General features: G+C 37.5%; 1 pseudogene; it reads right to left on the minus strand.

The window, feature by feature from the left end:
• Window positions 1-5,563: 5,563 nt before the first annotated feature.
• LOC143671774 (ribose-phosphate pyrophosphokinase 2 pseudogene) lies at window positions 5,564-21,230 on the minus strand (annotated as a pseudogene).
• Between the last annotated feature and the right edge of the window lie 2,371 nt (window positions 21,231-23,601).

The raw sequence follows: 23,601 nt of genomic DNA on the forward strand, positions 1-23,601 counted from the left end.
TCCTATCACAAGAATCAAGTTATTTCCCTACATTTTCTTCCAAGGTTTTATGGCTTTAACTGTAACGCTTAGATCTTTGATCCATTTTGAGTTAATTTTTGTTTAGGGTGTGAAATATGGATCCTCTTTCATCCTTTTGCATATGGATGCTTAGTTCTGCAAACAGCATTTATTGAAGAGGCTGACCTGCCCCCAGGTGTGTTGACTTGACTGCCCCATCCAACATCAATTGTCCATAGATGAAAAGTTCTATCTCTGAATACTCAGTTTGATAGTATTGGTCTGTATATGTATCTTTATGCAATGCTATGCTGTTATTAACACAATAGCTTTGTAATAAGCTATAAAGTCAGGTAGTGTGGGACCTCCCAGTACATTTCCACATCAAGATTTTTTAGCTATTCAGAGCCCCGTGTCCTTACAAATAAATTTGGTTATTGGTTTTTCTATTTCTGCAAAACACATTGTTTGCATTTTATTTGGTATTGCATTGACTCTTTAAATCAATTTCTGTAGAATTGACATCTAACTATATTTAGCCTTCCAATCCACTGAACCCAGCATACCCTTTGTGCTGGTTTGAAAAGATTATGTACCCTAGAAAAAGCATCCCATCATGTGGAGGCATCGATTTCTTATAATCCTTACTTGGCATTTTAGGTTGGAGACGTGATTGTATTGTCTTCATGGAGGTGTGACTCACCCAATTGTGGGTATTAAATAGAGGGAGGTGTGACTGCACCCATTCCAGCTGGGTCTTGATTAGTTTACTGGGATCTTTAAAAAGAGGAAGCATTTTGGAGAAAATGAGAGAGTCATGGGAAAACCATGAGAACCATGAGAACCCACACAGCCAGAGACCTTTGGAGATGAAGAAGGAAAACCTCCCCAGGGGAGTTTCATGAAACAAGAAGTCTTGAGAGAAAGTTAGCAGATGCCACCATGTTTGCCATGTGCCTTTCCAGTTGAGAAAGAAACCCTAAACTTCATCAGTCTTTGTTGAGTGAAGGCAACCTCATGTTGGTGCCTTAGTTGAACATTTATATAAACTTGCTTTAAATGGGACATTTTCACAATTTAGAACTGTGAATTTGCAACTTAATAAATTCCACTTTTTTAAAAGCCATTCTATTTCTGGCACATTGCCTTCTGGCATCTGGCAAACTAGAATACCCTTCCATTTCTTTAGGTCTTCCATCATTTCTTCAATAATTTGTTATAGTTTTATGTGTATAGGTTTTTGTAACCTTAGTTAAATTTATTCCTAAATAATTTATTCTTTTAGTTGCTGTTGTACATGGAATTTTTTTTATTTCCTCCTCAAGACTGCTCATCACTATTATAGAAGCAGTACTGATTTTAGGGTTTTGATATTGTACTTTGCTGTACTCACTTATTTGCTCTAGTAGATTTTCTGTAGACTTTTTGGGATTTTTGACACATAATATCATATCATAACATATGCAAACAGTGAGAGTTTTAATTCTTCCTTTCCAACTTGGATGCATTGTATATATTTTTTTCTTATTTAATTACTCTGGCTAGTACTTCCAGCACACTGTTGAATAGCAATGATGACATTTGACATCCTTGTCTTGTTCTTGATCTTAAAGGGAAAGTTTTCAGTCTCTCCCCATTGATGATAAAGTTAGCTGTGAGTTTTTCATATATTCTCATTATCCAACCGAGGGGGTTCCCATCTATTCCTATCTTTTGAAGCGTTTTCATCAAGAAGTGATGTTGAATTGTGTCAAATGCCTTTTCTGTATCAATCAAGAGGATCCTGTTTTTCCTGCTTTGACTTATTGATATAGTGTATTATATAAATTGATTTTCTTGTGTTGAATCAGCCTTGCTACCTAGAATAACTCCCACTTAGTAGTATTTTATAATTCTTTCAATGGGCTGCTGGATTCAATTTTCAAGTATTTCATTGAGGACTACTGAATCTGTATTCATTAAGAAGATTGGCTTGCAATTCGATTTTCTTTCAGCATCTTTGTCTTGCTTTGGTATTAGAGGGATTTTGGCTTCATAGAATGAGTTAGGTAGCTTTCCCTCCTTTTCAAAGTTGTTGAAGGGTTTGATCAGGATTGCCCTAATTTTTCTGGAATACTTTGTAGAATTCACATCTGAAGCCCATCAGGTCTTGGACTTTTCTTATTTGAAGCTTCTAGATGACTCATCCAATCCCTTACTTGTGACTGAATTGTTGATGTCATCTATTTGTTCTCAAGTCAATGTTGGTTGTTCCTGCTTTGCTAGGAAGGTTCCATTTCTTCTACATTTTCTCATTTGTTAGCACATAGTTGCTCATAGTATCATCTCATTACCTCTTTTTTTCTGCAGGGTCGGTGGTTATGTCCCCTCTTCCATTTCTGATTTTATTTATTTGTATTCTCTCTCTCTCTCAATCTCTCTCTCTCTCTGCCTAGATAAGTGTCTATTGATTTTCCCAAAGAACCAACTTCTCTCTTGTTTATTTTCTTGACTGTTTTCGTATTCTCAATTTCATTTATTTCTGCTCTAATCTTTGTTATTTCTTTCCTTTTGTTTGCTTTGGGGTTAGTTTGTGGTTCTTTCTCTAGTTCTTCTAGATGAACAGTTGATTCCTCAGTGTTTGCTATTTCTTCTTTATTTATATAAGCATTTAAGCAATAAATGTCCCTTTCAGTCTTGCATTATTTGCATGCCATAAATTTTGTAATTTTGTGTTTTCATTTTAATTTGCATTGAGAGATTTACTGATTATCTTGTAATTTCTTTCTTGACCCACTGTTTCTAAGACTGTGTTGTTTAGGACTTCTGGAAAGATGGCAGAATAAGATACATTGAGTTCAACCTTATTCCAAGGAATAGAGACATGACAGAAAAAGTCACTGGGACAGTGATGTCAAGAGGGTCTTCTACACCACATAGGGAGGCTCTGGTTGCAAAAGCTGAGGAATTGAGATACAGAGAACTGTAGACCATCAAGCCTGTGCAAGCAACCTAATATGTTCCCTTTCAAATGGAGGCCTGGAGGCCTCAGGAGTGCATGGACAGGGAAACTGGGACTAAGAAGTAAGCCAAGCTATGTTCTTTGAATGTGTTGCACACATTTGCACAGTTCTCATCCTGTGACACATAATGATCCCCATTACCCACATAACTAAACCCTGCCCCCCAAACCCTATGCACCCAATACCCCCAGTGCTCCAAGCAACCAAGCCCCAACATTCCTGACTTATGCATACACACATGCCGGCTCTAGCCTGACCCACCCTTCCCACAGAAGTTCACATTCTTGTCTAAGCCCTCCTGGAACCCACATACATACAACCACACACTCACCCCCAAATCCCCCTCCTTGCCCTCTTCAGGTGTTCACCTGTATATCTGGGCCACACTCTCCTGAGCCCACACAATCGTGAATCACCACACTGCCCCTTCTGAACTTTGCACTCATGAATATGAGTTTCCACCCCAGACCCATTCATGTGCGTGCTCACACATATGTCCTGCTTTCCCCAGAAGACATGCATCTGATACCTACCCCCTTGACCCTGCATCCCATGCCCCTGGCACAAAACATACATGAACCCTCACCCCACCTTCCAAGCTCTGCACAAGCCATCACCTGTACAGCCAGGACACAGACAACCCAAACCCATGCTGGCATACAACTTATTTGAGCCCCTTGAGCTCTGCACACACACACACCAAGGCCCTTTATCCCGAGAACTGAACAAATGTACACCCATGTCCTGTCCTCCTGGCACAGATGCCCCATTCCCACAACTGGCAGGTGCTCTCACACACATCCATGCCTCAGCCCATGCCCTGAGCAAGTGTAATCCCCTGCTCCAACCCCCTGCATCTGTGCATCTGTGAAAGAGCACCACTCACCCCACTGTATGTGCACATACATTGAACCCCCCCCAAATCATGTCCTGCAATCCTCATGACCTGCACTCCAACCCTGAACACACATGCATGTGCTTCCAGTTTCCCTTATACCCCTTCTAGCCACACAAGGACACACCCATGACCCACCTTCTCTGCACCCCAACTTATGTGCCTTGAACCTCATACCCTGATATACATGACCACCATGCTTCACGTACCCACCCACATTCTGCCCATACACTAGACCTTGCATATCCAGACGATGCTCCTGATCTGCCTTCTGCCATGCTCTACCACCGTGTCCCCCATGTTGACTCTTCTCCTATGGTCCAAGTTTACTCAAACTGCACCCCACCCCCATATCCCCTGCAGTGCTCCAGAACAGCCCTGTCCTCCTCACCCCATACTCCCCAGAACCAGCATAGCACAACCAACCGTTCGTATACCTGCAATGTAACATGTCTCCGCACTGTTGTACCCTGCCCCATATCCTACTTCCTACCTCACACCTGTCTTGTAAGTACAAAATTTTAGACTACTGAAGGAAATCAATTTCCAAATTAAACATATCAGGATATTTACATGCCTCAATGGCAGCAGAAAATCACAAAGTATATGAAGATATAGATGGATGTAGACCAGCCTAATGACAAAATTAAAACACAAGAGGAGACACAGACTTTGGATCAACTTATCAGATATGTTCATATAACTTTATTAAATAAAATCAATGGGTTTGCTAATGACATGAAGGATATCAAAAGACACTAGAAAAGCATAAAGAAAAATTTGAAATAATAAGTAGAAAACTAGCAGATATCACATTGATTAAAGATGCTATAGACTAAATTAAATATACGCTAGAGACACAACAGCCGATTTGAAGAGGCAGAAGAAAGAATAAGCGAACTAGAGGACCAGACAAATGATTTTTAACACACAAAAGAGGAAATGGCAAAAAAGATAGAAATATTTAAATTGTATCTCAGGGAAAGAATGGACAAAACAAAATCCACAAATATAGAAATCATCAGTGTACAAACATAAGAATCATCAGTGTCCCAGAAGAAAAAAGAAGAGTTCGGCTAGGACGATTAGTTGAGGATATAATGGGAGAAAACTTCCCATCTCTTACAAAATAAATAAATATGCAAATCAAAGAGTTCCAATGAACCCCAAATAGAATAAATCCACATAGATTTCCTCCAAGACACATACAAATCAGTCTATCAAGCATTGAAGAGAAGTAGAAAGTACCAAAAGCAGCAAGAGAAAAATGATCTGCTATATACAAGGGAAACCACATGAGACTGAGTTCAGACTACTCAAAAGGCACCACACAGTTGAGGAAGCAGTTGTTGATATATTTAAGGTCCTGAAAGAGAAAGACTTCCAGCCAAGAATTCTGTTCCTAGCCAAATTGTTCTTCAAAAGGGAGGGTATTGTGAATCAATGATTGCACACCATATATGGACTGTATGTGTGTGAAAATTTGTCAATAAAAATATTTTTTTCAGAAAAGAGAGCAAAAACATATCTCATTTAAGAGAGTTCATTTAAAAATTAAATAAATACTCTTTCCCACACTCAAAAAAATATCCTGGAAATAAATGGTCCCAAACTTTAAAAGGGTAGGGAAATATAAATCACAGAATACACAAAGAACTGAGTATTTTTAGCACAGTTCAGTCCTAAAATTAAAAAAAAAAAAAACAGTGACCAAGAGCAGGCTTATTTGCTGCTTCATCTTTTGGACTTCTAGTAAAACATGGCTAAACAGGGAAAACATAGATTCAACATTTTGTGTTCTCCAGAGTGCTTCTGCCAAGATCATTGAGATAGCAATAACCTGAATTTCGGAGCAGTGTTTCATTTTGCCCCCTTGTGGAATTGTGTTTGTAATGATGATAGCCTCAAAGTCAGCATGTTTATTCTAGAATAAATGAGCCCTGAGAAGATCCTGTGGATAAAGATAGCATAAACTTTTCTGGCTCCATCTGAAAGTAGCTTTTGGAGACATGGCAGATGGGGCTACAAATGCTGGCCATATCATCCTCGAGGATAGCCACATGGTCCTTCACACCCCCACCAGCACCATCCTTCTTCATTTGCCTTCTTCCTCTCTTTGTTAATCAAAGCAAATTCCACATTCAACCTGTCTGCAAGATGTGACCCTTTTGGCTCTCTATGCATTGGGTGAAATGATGATGCAGTTCAACCACTCAGAAATTTTTCCCAAATCAACTAAAAAACCAGTCTTCTTATATAAGTTATCCACAGGAATATCAAAGAAACCCTGTGTCTGAGAGGTGTGCAGGTCCATGGTGATGATGTTATCCATCCCGGTGACTGAACATATATTTGCCACAAGTTTTGCAGAATTTGTAGCATAGTGCTTGTCTTTTTTGTCTTGCTGGGCATAGGGAAATCATGGGATGATGGCAGTCATCCTAGACCATGAGGCAATTTTGCAGGCACTGATCATGATGAGGAGTTTCATTAAGTTGGTTCTTATCTCTCCACAGCTGCTCTGAATTATGTATACCTCCTCACCTCTCATACTTTTGCCAATCTCCACACTAGTCTCCTGGTTGCTGATATTGGTGACCACCTTGCCCAACTCCAGAACTAGTCAGTCAGCCATGCATTGGAACAGGTCAGGGTGAAAGCTGCTGCTGAAGAACATGATGTTTGGCAAGGTGAGGCATGATGGTGACCTATAAATGAGTTCTTACATGAACTAATTCAAAGGTATGAATCTTACACAAAGAGTCAATAATAGATGGGTATAAGAGGAAAACTACTATTGCATGCCATGGTATATATTTAACAGAAAGACATCAAAAGTACCATCGCAATAATAGGGGTAAGCAATTGATGGGGAGAGGAGGAAAAAAGATGAATTAAAATGAGAACACAACATACCAGAACTCATGGGATACAGCCAGGCAGTGCTGAGAGGGAAATTCATTGTCCTCAATGCCCACATTGAAAAATGAGAAGGAGAAAAATCAAGGGTTTAAATGCTCACCTGGAAAAACTTGAGAAAGAGCACAAATTAACCACAAAGCAAATAGAAGAAGAGAAATAACAAATATTAAAGCAGAGTTAAATCAATGGGAGAACAAAAGAACACTAGAGAGAATCAATAAAACCAAAAGTTGATTCTTTCAGAAAATCAGTAAAATCAATGGATCATTAGCCAGGTTGACAAAGAAAAAGAAAGAAAAGGTGTAAATAAACAAAATTGGATATGAGAGGAGGTCATTGCCATGGTACCTGAAGAAATAAATAAATAAAAAATCATAAAACTATACCATGAACAATCATATGTCAACAAACTAGAAACTTAGATTAAATGAGCAAATTCCTAGAAACAAATGAAAAAGCTTCACTGGCACAAGAGGAAGTAAAACATCTCAAGAAACCAACCACAAGTAAAGAGATTCAATTAGTCATCAAAATCTGCCCACAAAAAAAAATCCCAGGGTCAGATGGTTTCACAGAGGAATTTTATCAAACATTCAAAAGAGAACTAGCACCAATTCTACTCAAATTCTTCCGAAAAGGTGAGGGAAAAAGAACACTACCTAACTCATTTTATGAAGTAAAATGACTCTAATACCAAAAACTGGGTAAAAATGCTATAAGAAAGGAAAACTATAGGCCAAAATCCTTAATGAACATAGAAGAAAAAATTTTCAACAAGATACTAACAAATCAAATCCAATGTTATATTAAAAGAATTATACACAATGACTAAGTAGGGTTTATATCAGGAATTCAAGGTTAGTTCAACACAAGGAAATAAATTAATGTAATACAGTGCATTAGCAATTCAAAAGGGAAAAATTGCATGATCATCTTAATTGATGCTGAAAAAGCATTCAACAAAATTCAATATCCATTTATGATAAAAGCATTTCAAAATGTAGGAACCAAGGTTAAATTCCTCACCATGATAAAGGGCATATATGAAAACATATAACATCATGCTAAATGGAGAGATACTGAAAACCTATCCCTAAGATTGATACCAAGGTAAGGATGCCCTCTGTTACCACTACTATTCTCCAATTTACTAGAAGTTCTCACTAGAGCAATTAGGCAGGAAAAAGAAATGAATGCATCTAAATTGGAAAGTAAGAATTAAACTTTCATTATTTGCAGATGACATGATAACAAATTTGGAAAATCCTAAGAAATCTACAACAAAGTTACTTGAGCTAATAAATAAATTCAACAAAGACACAAGATATAAAATTAATGTGTAAAATTCAAAAATGCTTCTATACACAAGCAATGATGAAACTGAAGGTCAATTAAAGAAAAAAATCCATACAAAATAGCAACTAAAAAAAAAGAAGCTAAAAAAATCAAGTATCTAGAAATGAATTTAACTAGGGATGTAAAGGGCCTGTACACAGAAAACCAAATATTGCTAAATCAAAGATCTATATAGATGGAAAGATATTGCATGCTCATGATTAGAAAGCTTAAATGTAGTTAAGATGTCAATTCTATACAAATTATCTACAGATTCAACACAGTACCATCAAAATCCCAACTGACTTTGAAGACTTGGAAAAGCTAGTTACAAAATACACCTGGAAGAGAAAGAGATCCTGAATAGCTTAAAAATCTTAAAAATGAGGAACAAAGTGAGAGGTTTAACATTTCCTGATTTCAAAGCTTATTATAAAGCCACAGTGGACAAAACAGCATGGAACTGTCACAAAGATTTAAGTATTGATAAATAGAATTGAATTGAGAGCACAAGATTAGACCACCAAATCTATTTTCAATTGATCTTTCACAAGACCCCCAAATCCACTAGAACTGGGACAAAATAGTCTTTTCAATAAATGGGCACAGGAGACCTGGATATCAACAGCCAAAAGAATGAAAGAAGACCCTTAACTTACAAAAATTAACTCAAAATGGATCAAACAGCTAAATATAAGAACCAGTACCATAAAAGTATTAGAAGAAAACGTAGGGAAATAACCTCACAGTAATATGAGGAAGCTTCCTAAACTTTGTACCCAGAGCACAAGAAACAAAAGAAAAATAAATAAATAAATGGAGATGCTTCAAAATCAAATGTTGGGTGGGCCACAGTGGCTGAGCAAGCAGAGTTCTCGCCTGCCATGCCAGAGACCCAGGTTCAATTCCTGATGCCTGCCCAAGTAAAAAAAAAAAAAAAAAATCAAATGCTTTTTGGTCTCAAAGGTCTTTATGAAAACTTGCAGAGGCACCCAACTCAATGGGAGAAAATATTTGGGCATCACATGTCACGTAAAGGTTTGATATCCTGTATACATAAAGAAATCATACAACCAAACAAGAAAAAATAAGACAACTCAAATATAAAATGAGCTAAAGATGTGAATAGACATTTCTCTGAGGAACAACTACAGATTGCTCAAAAGCACATGAAGAGAGGTGGGTCAAGATGGCAGAATAGTGAGGTGCGGAATTTAGTTCATCCTCCAGAGCAGCTAGTAAGTAGCCAGGAATTTTAGAACAACTGCTGGGGGAACACCAGTGATCAGACACACAGCGTACAACAGGCTGGATCATGCGGAATGGCTAAGACCCCACACAGCACTGCAAATCCCCCAAGCCACAGAGAACAGTACCCCTCTCTCAGAGGCATGGCAGTCTGGTTCCATGAGGGGGAAGGAAATAGACTTTACCAGACACAAGGGCTTAGTTCAGTCAAGCTCAAAATGTGGAATTGATTAACAAATTCTGACTATGAAAAATAGGCCCCCAGCACAGACAAACCTGGAATAAGCACTAAAGGTACTAGGAGATTTTGCCCCAGCAGAGAAGGTGCAGGACTGATGGGAAAAAAAGAGACTTTTTCAGTTGAAGAAATCAAATACTGGGAAAGGGCTGGATGTGAAGAAAAGGGGGCGCATAGAGCCTGGAGATACATGGAGCCACATACCAACATAACTTCTTAACTGACAAATCAAAGGGCCATTGATCTGGCTCTGAAAAGGCTTTTCTTTGCTTTTTTCTACTCCTTAACAGCTCACTGGATAGAAATAGAAGCACTCAGGCTTCAGTATTGTCCCAGGCAAGGGCAGAATTAAGTTTGCCAAAGAGACAAAGTAACTAGTCAGATGAAAGAAGTTAATTGCCTAAACAGTGTATCTTCCCCTAGGGAAAGACAGGGCCCAGCTCAGGTAGAATCACTCCTTCAGAGAATTCAGGCCCCAGGAACTGGAAAATTGATGCAATCAAATCCATCCTACCACCTGACCTCTGCCTCAACCACACAGCTAGCAGGGAGAGTCTGCTGAAATTACACATACCATATCACTTTCAGTTGGTGGGAAGCCATGGGCAGACAAGTGCCACACGCTGGCATGATAGGAAAAGCACAGAGTCTAGAGGCTTCATCCAAAAGTCTGACAGCCTGCTGGGTCTCAACCTCAGAGAAAACTGTTTGCTACTAGTTACTCTTTCCTCCTGAGATATGGGTGTGTCTGGTCTGGCAAAATCTGACTGGAGTCGATGATATCTGATGAGACCCTCCTCAAAAACAATTTCTCCATAGGGGAAGGGAAAGAAAAACAAGAAATGAAAAATTCTGACCAGTTAAAGAGAACCCTTGCTAAAGCACTAGAATGAGTTGAACTGAATGTCAAAGAACAGATAAAGAACAAAGCCATCCTGAAAGAAAATTCTAGGTAAAAAAGTGAAAACAAACTCCAGAATAATTTAATTAAGGAAAGCAGATGTATAGACACCAGCAAAAAATTAATGGGTCATACTAGGAAAATTGAATATAGGCCTAGTCAAAGAATAAACCAATAGTTCAAATGAGATACAGGAGTTGAAACCACTCATTCAGGATGTTCAAAGAGACATTCAAAGATCTCATCAAAAGTCAAATCAATAAGTTGAGGGAAGACATAAAGAAGACATTGGGTGAACAAAAAGAAGAACTCAAAAGTATGAAAAAACAAATCACAGAACTTACAGGAATGAAAAGCACAATATAAGAGATGAAAAAACCCAGAAACCTACAACAATGGAATGGAAGAGGCAGAAGAATGGATTAGTGAACTGGAGAAATGGACATCTGAAATCTGACACAGAATAAAATATAGGAAAACACAGAAATATATGAGCAGGTCCACAAGGAATTGAATAACAACATGGAGCATACGAATATAGTTGTAGTGGGTGTCCCAAAAGGGGAAAGGAAGGAAAATTGTGGAGAAAGACTAAGGCAGGAACTAATCACTGAAAACTTCTTATGTCTTTTGAAAGACATAAAATTACAGTTCCAATAAGGGCAGCATACTGCAAACAGAATAGATCCAAACAAACATACACTTCATATCATATGCTTGTAGATGACATGATACTATATGTCGAAAATCCAAAAAAATCCCCAAAAGAATTATAAACCATGACATTTACTAATCAGATTGTCAAATGTCAAAAGACATAGAGATAATTTTGAAAGCAGCAAGGGAAGAACAATCCATCACATACAAGGAAGGGAAAGGATTCCCAAGCACAAACTATGGAGGCTAAAGAAGTCAGTGTTATGATATATTTGGGATTCTAAAAGAGAAAAAACTAGCAACCAAGAATCTGTATCCAGCAAAATTGTTCTTCAAAAATGAGAGAAGATTAAAATGTTTTCAGACACACAATCACTAAGAGAATTTGTGACAAAGAGAGAAGCTCTGTAAGAAACACTAAAGGGAGCACTACAGGCAGAGTGGAAAAGGCAGGAGAGAGGTCTAGAGAATAGTGTAGAAATGAAGACTATCAGTAAAAGTAAAAATTGAAAAAAATGATATGTAAAATGCAAAAGACAAAATGATAGAAGAAAGTACTGCCTTTACAGTAATAACATTAAAAGTTAATGAGGGCCAGGCCATGGTGGCTCAACAGAGTTCTTGCCTGCCATGCTGGAGACCCAGGTTCGATTCCTGGTGCCTGCCCATGCAAAAAAAAAAAAAAAAGTTAATGGATTAAACTCCCAAATCAAAATACAACAATTGGCAGAATGGATTAAAAACATGACCTATCTATATGCTGAGGACTCATTTTGGACCCAAGGACAAAAATAGTTTGAATTTAAAAGTTTTGTTAAAGATATTTCATGCAAACATTAATCAGAAAAGAGCAGAAGTACCTATACTAATAGCCATGAAATTTGTCTTCAAATGTAAAACAATTAAAAGAGAAAAAGAAGGACACCATGTATTAATAAAAGTAAAAATTCAATGAGAAAACATAACGATCACAAATACTTATGCAACCTGCAAGAGTGCTCCAAAGTACGTGAAGCAAAAACTGACAACACTGAGGGGAGAAATAGACACCTCTACCATAATAGTTGGAGACTTCAATTCCCCACTCTCATCAATGGATACAGTATTTACACAGGGGATAATTAAAGAAACAGAATTTGAATAATACAATTAATGAACTAAACTTAGAAGACATCTACAGATAATTACACCCCACAACAACAGGGTACACATTTTTCTCAAGTGCTCATGAATAACTCTCAAAGATAGACCATATGCTGGGCCACAAAGCAAGTCTCAATAAATTTTAAAAGTTTGAAATCATAGGAAACACTTTCTTGGATCATAATAGAATGAAATTGGAAATCAATAATAGAGGGCCAGAAAAGTCACAAACATATGGAGGTTAAACAATGCACTGTTAAATAATCAGTGGGTCAAGGAAGAAATTGCAAGAGAAATCAGTAAATATATTGAGGCAAAGGAAAATGAAAATGAAATATATAAAAACTTATAGGATGCAGCAAAGGCAGTGCTAAGAAGGAAATTTATTGCCTTAAATGCCTATTTTAAGAAAGAAGAAAGGGTAAAAATCAAGGAATTAATTGTTCCCTCAAAACAACTAGAGAAAGGACAGCAAACTAACCCCAAAGCAAGCAAAGTAAAGAAATAACAAAGATTACATCAGAAATTAATAAAATTGAGATCATGAAAACCATTGAGAAAATCAACAAAAACAAGAAGTTGGTTCTTTGAGAAAATCAACAAAATCAATGAACCATTAGCTGGGTTGGTGAAAAATAAAAAGAGAGAGAGAGAGATGACGCAAATAAACAAAATTCGAAGTGAAAGAGGATACGTAACCACTGATTCCACAGAAATAAAGGAGGTACTATGAGGATACCATAAGCAGTCCTATATGCTAATAAACTAGACAAAATAGATTAAATGGACAATTTCCTAGAAAAACATGAATAATCAACATTGACTTGAATGTTCATCACAAGAAGAACGGATAAACAAGCTGTGGTATATACATTTGATACATTGATATGAATATGAATATTACACAACTGTAGGATAGAATAAATTCATGAGTCATATAACAACATTGCTAAAGCTGAGGATATTATGCTAAGTGAAATTATCAAGAAACAAAAAGACAAATACTGCATGTTCCCACTAATTAGATCTAAGATTAATGAGTGTACATTGAGAATTGAAGTTAAGAATGCAGGTTACCAGGAGATAGAAATAAGGTAGATATTGGGAAGTTGGTGCTGAAAGAATGCAGATTGTACAACATCACTGATTACAAAATTTCAGTAATGGATAGCCCAATACTGCCTTATTGTAGGACAATAATATAGGCATACTGAATGAAACTGAATGTGAATTTGATTGAAGGAGAAGGGCTGGGGGCATGTATGAAACCAGAAGGAAAGTTAGAGGGTAAAGACTGAGAAAATATAATTTAGGAACACCTAGAGTGGACAATGATGGTGATTAAATGTATAAATATAAAAACATATTTTCATGAGAGAGGAGAAATGAATGTCAACATTACAGGGTATTGAAAATGGATGGTATATGGGAAAAATTTTATCAATGCAAGCTAGAATCTATAGTCAACAGTAACATTGTAATACGCTTTTACTGAAGGTAACAAAACTCAGTGTCAACTGGTGGGGGCATGGGGAAGGTATGTATTCTTTGTGAAAGAAAAGCAAATGACTATATATAAATTATGGTGGTGAAGGCATGTCTATACACTTAGGTTGGATTGCACGATGTGTGAATAAAACTGGTTAACAATTAACAGGGAAAAAATAGTGCTAGAGAAAATGCAGAAAACAGATATACCTATTCACTTGTTAGGGAAACTGAGAGGTTCATCCCCTTGTAGGGCAGTGTTTTGGTTTCACAGGAGGGGAGTGGAGGAGTTGCCATATGATCCTGAATCCCCATTGACAGTATTTACCTGGAGGAACTGAGTGTGGGGACATGAATGGAACTTTATGCACTGATGTTTATGGTGGCAGTGTTTATGATTCACAATGCATAGAAGTGGTCTAAGTGTACAATGACAGGGGAATGAAAGGCGGAACAATGGTAAGTGCATACAATGGACTACTGAGTGTTCACAGGAAGGAATGAAGTTGTGAGGCATGCAACTAGGTGTATGAACTTTAAGAACTGTATGTTGAATTAAATGCCAGGAACAAAAATACAAATATTATCATGCCTCAGTCATATGGACTAACTATAATATAAAAACTCTAATGAATTGAAGTTGATAGCATGGGTTATCAGGTTGGGGCCTATTGTAAAGGGTCCTACATTTTAAGTTCTTACAGCAGGCACATATATTCAGGAGTTATAACTGTTAATTCTAAATTCTGAGATACTGAGCAGTTTGTATATAACCTGGTCCTTCCCAGAAACTTCGGGTATTTATGTAACACCTGAGACTCAGAGTTAGAGCTCTGAAACTATGAAAGTCAATAGTTCCTATAACTGTTTAAAAAGTTTAAAAAGTAGTCAGGCTTCAAATAGAGATATTAGTGAAGCTGATCTGGATAGGACTAACATAAATAAGAATACAGGGTAAAGGATGGTATCATACATATTTTAAAACTTCTACTGTGTAAGACCAAGGGTAGGCAGGTTTATTTGGTGCAAAATTTATATTTTGTGCCATGCATTACCTAATTTAACTTGTATGGTCAGTTTAGTTGAACACCATAAGAACATGGAGTCTTGAATAAGGCATCAGATCTTGTTGGTTTTTCCAGGTTATTTTGATGCCCTGATATATCCCAGAATAATTTGGGCAGTGAATAAAGACATATTTGCAAGGTCATCTTAGGGGGCTGGGGAGAAAGGAGTAAATATTCAACCTTCCCGTTTGGAGAATTTCTGTTATTCTTGCAAGCAGTGGGGGCAACCAAATCAATAAGCCAAGCCCAAGATCTTGGGATTCACCCTTATGAAAACTTATTCATGCAAAGGAAATGCTAAGCCTACTTAAAATAATGCCTGAGTCATCCCCTTATAACCTATTTTGTAGTTCAAATGTGGACCTTCTCTCTAAGCCAACTCAGCAATTGAACTCACTGCCCTCCCCTCTACATAGGACATGACTCCCATGGGTGTAAATCTCCCTGGCAATATCAGACAGAACTCACAGGATGAGCAGGGACCTAGCATCAAGGGATTGAGAAAGCCTTCTTGACCCAAAGGGGGAAGACAGAAATGAGGCAAAATAATCTTTCAGTGGTGGAGAGATTTCAAACAGAATTGAGAGGTGATTCTTATTCATTATATAGATACCACATTTTAGTTTATGCTGTGTTGGAGTAGCTGGAGTGAAGTACTTGAAACTGTTGAGCTGTGTTCTAGTAGTCTTGATTTTTGAAAACGATTATACAAAGGCATATCTTTTATAATGTGACTGTGTGATTGTGAAAACCTTATTCTGATGCTTCTTTTATCCAGGGTATGGACAGATGAGTACAAAACAGGGATGAAAAATAAATGAATAATAAGAGTATAAAGGGTAAAATAAATTGGGTAGATGGAAATACTTGTGACAAATGATAGGGAAGGGGTATGGTACGTATGATTTTTTCTTTTTATTTCTTTTTTTGGAGTGATGCAAATGTTCTAAAAATGATCATGGTGATGAATATACCACTATGTGATGATATTGTGAACCATTGATTGTACACCATGTATACAGCACATGTGTGCATAGATGTGTCAGTGCAAATACTATTTTAAACCACATGAAGAAATGTGCATTTTTATTAGCTATCAGAGAAATGCAGATCAAGACTACATATTACTGCTAAAATAAATTAAAGAAGATGTAAATAGGAAGAAAGACATTCCATGCTCATGAATAAGAAGGTAGGTGGAGTTAAGATGTCAATTTTACCAAAATTGATGTACAGATTCAATGGGATACCAATCAAAATGTCAACAATCTGCTTTGAATACTTGGAAAACCTAGTTTACAAATTCATTTGGAAAGGAAAGAGACCTTGAATAGCTAAAAAGTACTTAAAATGAAGAACCAAGTAGGAGGACTAACACCTCCTAATTTAAGGCTTATTACAAAGCCACATTGGTCAAAACAACATGGTATAGACACAACGATAGAAATAATGACCAATGGAATTGATTCAAGAATGCAGAGATAGACAACCAAATCTTGGTCTTTGACAAGGTCCCCAAATCCACTGAACTGGGAAAGCATAATCTTTTCAATAAATAGGTATGGAAGAATTGGATATTAATACCCAATAGCATGAAAGCAGACCCTTATCTTACACTCTATACAAAAATTAACTCAAAGTGGGTCAAGTCCCTAAATAAGAGCCAGTACAAGAAAGCCTAGAAAAATATATAGGGAATCATCTTTAAGATTTATTAATAGGAAGTAGCTTCCTAAACTGTACACCCAAAGCACAAGTAGTGAAAAACAAAATAGATAAATGAATACTCATCAAATTTAAAAGCTTCTACACCTCAAAAAACATTGTCAAATAGGTGAACATGCAGCCAACTCAATGGGAAAAAATATTTGGAAATCATGTACTGAATAAAGTTTTGATTGCCTATATATATGTAGTAATCATACAATTAAACTCAAAAGAAAAACCCACCCAATAAAAAAATGGGCTATAGATATGAGTGGACATTTTTCCAAAGAACAAATGCAAATGGCTAAAAAGCACATGATGAGATGCTCATTTTCATTAACTATAATGGAAATGCATATCAAGGCAGCAATGAAATAGTACCTCAAACCTTTAAGAATGATGCTATTAAACAAACAGGAAATTGCCAATGTTGGAGAGGATGTGGAGAAATTGGAACACTTATGTACTGCTGGTGGGAATATATAATGGTACAGCCATTGTGGAAAACAGTTTGGTGTTTCTTTAGAAAATTAAATATCAAGTGGCAATACCACCACTCGGTGTATACCCAGAAGAGCTGAAAGCACTGACAAAAAGAGTCATTTTCACACTGATGTTCATAACAACATTATTCACAATTGCCAAAAGATGAAAACAATCCAAGGGCCCAGCAACAGATCAGAGAATAGACAAAATACAATTATGCAGCAGTAAAATGAATTGAGGTCCTGAAGCATATGACAACATGGACAATCCTTGAGGACATAATCCTAGGTGAAATAAGCCAGACACAAAAGAAAACATACTGCGTGATTCCCCTACTATGACGTAGGTAATGGTGAATTCAGAGGCTTATAATATAGGGAACCTATATATACAAAGAAGCTAGAGATATGTGAATGGTTAACTAATGTGGTTGAAAATAAATGTAAGAGAATGCACAGCTGTGAAGGCAGATCATTAGTGGATCTATAAGTAATATTGCCATATTGAAGATGAACATGATTGAAAGGGGCTGTATAGAGCCATGTATCATAACAATTAACATTACAAATACGAATATGTTGTTCCATGAACTACTTTAAAGATATGAATCTTGTAAAAACAGCCAATATTATCAGGATATAGGGGAAAAACTACTATTGACTGCTATGGTGTATATTTAACAAGGAGTCATCAACCATACCACAGCAATACCAGGGGTAGTCATTCATGGACAAGGACAAGAGTTAAGGGTAGGTTTTGATTTTCTTTCATGACGGTGTGTTTATCAGTTATTTTCTTTCTTTGGAGCAATGAAAATTGTCTAATACTGAGAGTGTTGATGATTGTACAAGTAAGTGAGGATAATGTATGTTGAGGATTGTGGATTTGGGGCATTATGCATGATGCCCAATGGAAGGAGGTGGCTGAGGTTTATATTGACTGAGAAGCAGAATGGCAAACTGTAATGCATACATATGATGGAATATTGTGTGGCTACAGAAAAGAATGAAGTAATGAGACATGAAACGATGTTAATGAATGTTGGGGACATTATGTGATAAAAATAAGCCAGAATCAAAAGAACAAATATTGCATGGTCTCTTTTAGAAAATAATTATAAGATAATTGGTGCCTATGTTGTAAGCTCTTATAGCAGTCACATCTAGTCCAGAGATGTAAATCTTATTTCTGGATTTTGAGATGTTGTGCTAGATATCTATAACCTGATATCTCTCATATTTGGAGTTCTGCAGCTTTTAAAGTCAGCAGTTCCACATACAACTGTTAAAGAAATAAAAACAGTGATCAGGCTTCAATCACAGATAAATACAAAGCTGATCAGGTTGGGACTAAGGTAAATCATAAAAGAGGTGTAAGGATGACTTTGTTGGTCATACTTATTTGTATGAGTAGGTTTCATATCAACTGTACGAGGCTAAAGGAAAAGAGGTTTAGGTTGTCCAAAACATAAATTTTCTGTCGGACATAATCTAATTCAACCTGTCTGGATAGCTTGTTTAAACAGTCCAAACACATATACCCCAGAATGGGAATGAGGGCTTGTCAATTCTATATAGCTCAATGTAATACCTGGATACATCCCGGATAATTAAAAAGGATTACCAAAGTCCCTTGAGGGATGGGCAAAAATATATACAACTATTAAGCTTTACTGCTAGGGAAACACCTGATTCTATATCAAGCATTAGAGACACCCAATTCAGTAGGCCAAGCTCTTGATTTTGAGGATCATTCTTATGAAGCCTATTTCTGTAGCATAGAAGCTAATTCTACCTGTAGTTATGCCTAACAGTTACTTCCAGAAAGCTTCTTTGTGGCTTAGATGTGGTCTCTCTTTCTAAAAGCCCAACCCTGCAAATAATGTCATCACCCTGCCCCCTATGTGGGGCATGATATCTAGAGCAATGCGGGACATAACTGCCAGAGAAGAGCTGGGCCCTGGCTCCACAGGATTGACAATACCTTTCTGGCCAAAAGGTGGAAAGGAAATGTAACAAAATAAGGTATCAGTGGTTAAGAGAGTTTAGAGTTGAGAGGTTATTCTGAAGTCTACTTTTATGTTAGCTTCAGCTAGATATTGCTAATTACCTGCATTTGCCAAGCCCCAACCAAAACCATACCTGTCAACCCTAGAGAACACCTGGTGCTTTATCTGGGATTCTACACAAGTTTCACAGAGTAAGAACACTTCCCATAAACCTACAACCTCCAAATGTGTCCCTAGGCTAGATAAATGCAGAGAGGTCAGTCTATCCAAGAATATCAACTACTTCTAACCCCCATCTTATATTATCCATACCTCTTTCGAACATTAAAATTTAAAGTGTGCTTAGCACAAAAACCCCTAGAGACTGGGGGATATATCAAAGGAGAAGGAAGAGTTATTATAGAGAGTATAGGATATAACAAATGAGTATGACTGCTGAATCATTATATGGATATTTCTTTTTGTCTCCAGTGTCTTGGAGTTACTAGAAGGAAAAACTTGAATTGTGGAAATCTAATCACCCATACCAAACTCTGGAATCTCTTCCATAACCACTTGTTACAATGTATTTTGAAATTTATTACATTTTTGTATATATGTTGTATTTCACAATAAAAATGTTAGAAAAAGAGAAGCAGGCAAGAGTAAAATTTATGTTCCACCTGTTAATTCCCATAACACTGGTAAATGTGTAGAAGTAAAACAAGACAAACTTCTGAAGTTCGTAGTTAATGAACCCAATGTAAAATATCTGTCCAAATGTTTTTATTTCTGAAAGTAAATTTGGTTTAAAATTCTTATAAAAATAAAAGCTTTAAGTGTAAGCTCTTACTGAAATCACATGTACTCCTGAGCTTTAACAATTAGGTCACTAAAACTTTATGTATCTTTGTAATATCCAAGACTTAGAATTCAAGTTTTCCAGCATTGAAAGCATTACTCCATACAGCAACATGTAAATAATGTTGATTTTATTAGGATTGAGATAAATATAATATTGTTTATATTCTAGTTGTTTAACTTCTGTGTGAAACCAAAAAAAAAAAAAGTCAGAGCATTTCAAGCCAAATAATAAAATAATAATAAATATGTATTTGAAATGTCCCTTCAAACCAAAGAAACCATAAAACTATTAAGCTTCCCCACTTGGGGAATTCCTTCTATTATCTTAAGCAACAAGGGTTCCCAATTTGATAAGCCAATGACCTTCCACAGGGACTTTAACTCAAAAAGAAAAAAGAATTCCCCTCAGCTGAGCTCTCGAGCTGGTAAAATGAAAAAGCTAAATTTCTACACCAATTCCAAATATGCTTTCCTAGATCTGCATGCTCATACAACATTGCATAAAAAGCATGCCTTTTTCAGAGAAAGGAAAACCTCAATTAAATGCCACCAAGAAATATTTAATTTATTATATGCTATGATCTTGCCAACAGTGAAATAGATGTAATTCATTGCCCCAGCCATTAAAAAAATGCTAACATCTCTGGAAGGAATAACTGGACCAACATGGCAGACAAAGTTGCAGCTCAATCAATTGATCTCCTTCTGAGCCTCATACCTGTACTCAAACTACAAGCCTTGTAGCTACAATTCACTCTTAGACTTGAAGGATGGTCATTCCCTTCCCTTTTTACCCATGTCTCTTGACTAATAACTCTCCTAGGCCCACTCACTTCTGTCCTCCTCTTGCTATTAATCAGCATTTGCATTTTAAGCTTCTCACCAAGTTTATTTATTCAAGACTAAAAGCCTTTCACCAAACCAATGCTGATGTGAATATTTTCTGTCATTCTAACCACCTGTCAAGCCTTCTCCCCTCTCAACTTAAATGAGAGAGTCAGAAAGTTCTATACCCCATCAGGCATGCCGGGCACACTATAACAAGCAGGAAGCAGCTACAGAAAAACTTTTGACCCTCAACAACCATTACGATTAAGGAGTAGGAATTCTTAGTGGGGGAATTTGAGGCATGCCATAACAGGGAGCGAGGCAAGTAAAAAAAAATAGTAATAAAGGATCCCTTGAACTAGGTGAGGAGGGTCTGTACACTCGACATTGTCAATCCACTTACCAGGAAACACCTGGAAGCAGCTGATCCAGCTGGAGCCAAATGACCCCCACCTGAGTCATCCAGCGATAAGCGTGGAGCCAACTGAGCCACACAAATGTGCTCTATACCACCAGGCCCTACCCTGGAGAGAAGTGAGGGGAGGAGAATGCCCAAAACAAGGAAGGGGGGTAAGTAAAGTTAATCTATAAAAGCAAATGGTCACACATCAGCTATTACCTCTCACCTCCCTCACCTCTGTCTTTGTGAGAGCACCTGACTGTCTTCTTAGACATGTTCTTCTCAATAACTTTTCCATTTACTAAAAAAAAGAACATGGCCTTTTGTGGGATACATAACATCTTCAAACTGTCACATGTAATAATAATGATTCACCAATTGTAACAAACGTACTGCACTAACGCAAATGTTAATAATAGAGAAAACTGTTGTGGGGAGAGAGGAGGGGGAACATGGAGACTTTCTGTACTTTCTGCACAGTTTGTCTTTAAACCTAAAACTACTCTAAAAAGTAAAGTCTATTTAAAAAGGCAAATAACCTCATAGAGAATTGGAAAACATTTAAAGACACTTTAAATTTAGTACATACTGATAACCTTCTTGGTTATCATGAAAATACAAATTCAATTCACTAGGAGATATAATTATACACTGACCTGAATTCAAAAAATGAAATAAGACAGGTTAAATTCCCTGGGAATGGGAAGGAACTGAAATATTCGTCCATTGCTAGTGGTACTTTAAATTTGGGAATGAGCATTTCAAATGTTTGACAGAAGCTACCAAAGTTGAACATGAGCATGACTAATGTGACAGCATTTCCACTCCACAAAAATTGATACATATGCTTCAAAATGCATTTGCTGGAATACTTGATGCAATTCTATCCATAATGGTGAAAACCTGGAAATAATGAAATGTCTATCAACATTAGAATAGTAAATAAATATTATTCATACTGTGGAACACATCACAGCAAAGAGATTGACCCACAACAACTATATTAATCTGAATGAATTTCACACACATGGTATGTAATTACATAAGCCACACCCAAATGAGTTCATGTCATGTGTGATCACATTTATAGAAAGTACAAAACATCTAAAACTCTTCAATCCTGTTATAAGTCAGGAAGTCAGATCCCTTTGTGTGGATGCATAATTACTGCAGGGAAGTACAAAACTTCTGGGATACAGGTGATGTATTTCTTGAGCAAGAACCTGATTACACAGGTGTGCTCCAGTTTTGAAAATTCTGCATCTTTCTTTTATAATATATGCACTTTTCTATATGCATGTATATTATATTTCAACAAAGGTCACACACATAGAAATTTTAAAAAGAAAACAAATAGAAATACTGGAGTTGAAGACCAAAATAACTGAAATGAAGAATGCCCAGGAAGGTTTCTAAGGCAGATTGGAAATTGCCAAAGATAGAATTAGTGTATTTGAAGATAAAACTCTTGAAATGAGTCAGGCTGAGAACCATTATAAAAATTATAGAGGACTTCCTGGAAGATGGCGGCTTAGTAAGACGCGCAGATCTTAGTTTCTTCTCCAGGACAGCTACTAGGGGAGTAGAAATGATACAGAAAGTGCCCAAAGCCACAACAGAGATAAAAAAAGACAGCATACCCATCCTGGAACAGCTGGCTGGCTGAGAGAAACAGCTCGGGTGAGATCGCCGAGGCGCGCGGGCTTCACCAGGCGGGGCGGCAAGCGGCCGGAGTTACTCCCTTCCCCCTTCCCGAGCCAGCTGGGAGAATTGGAGAGGCGGTCCCCTGAAACCAAGGTGGCTGGCGCCCACACCACGCGTGGCCCTCCGGACCAACTGAGAGAATTGGATCGGAAACCCCCAGGCCGCGGAGAACGGTGACAGGTGGGGGAGGCCCCTTCCAAACCCGTGACTCCCGAGGAACGTGCACTCTCTCAGGCGGGCCGCTGCCGCTGGCGCCCTCCCGCCACGCTTGTCGCCCAGGGCCGACTAGGAAATTCGGACGGGCTCTTTCCCGGGCTGCGGCGACCAGCAACCCTCCCTGCGTTCAGACCCCGGGCCGGCTCAAGCCGCTTCGGCTAGCGAACCCCCCAGATGGCGAGAGTTTTCCAAAGTTTAAGGTCCCACAGCACCTTTTACTGGTGGGACCCGCAGACAAACGTGTGCCACGAGCGCCACCTACTGGGCAGGATAAGAAAAACAGAACCCAGAGATTTCACAGAAAAATCTTTCAAACTTTTGGATCCAATACCCAGGGAAATCATCTAAATGCGCAGATGCCAACAGAAGATAACGGATCACACTCAAATAATTGAAAATATGGCCCAGTCAAAGGAACAAACCAATAGTTCAAATGAGATACAGGAGCTGAGACAACTAATGCTAAATATACGAACAGAAATGGAAAACCTCTTCAAAAACGAAATCGATAAA

The sequence above is a fragment of the Tamandua tetradactyla genome, chromosome X, assembly GCF_023851605.1.
Source record: "Tamandua tetradactyla isolate mTamTet1 chromosome X, mTamTet1.pri, whole genome shotgun sequence".
NCBI lineage: Eukaryota > Metazoa > Chordata > Mammalia > Pilosa > Myrmecophagidae > Tamandua > Tamandua tetradactyla.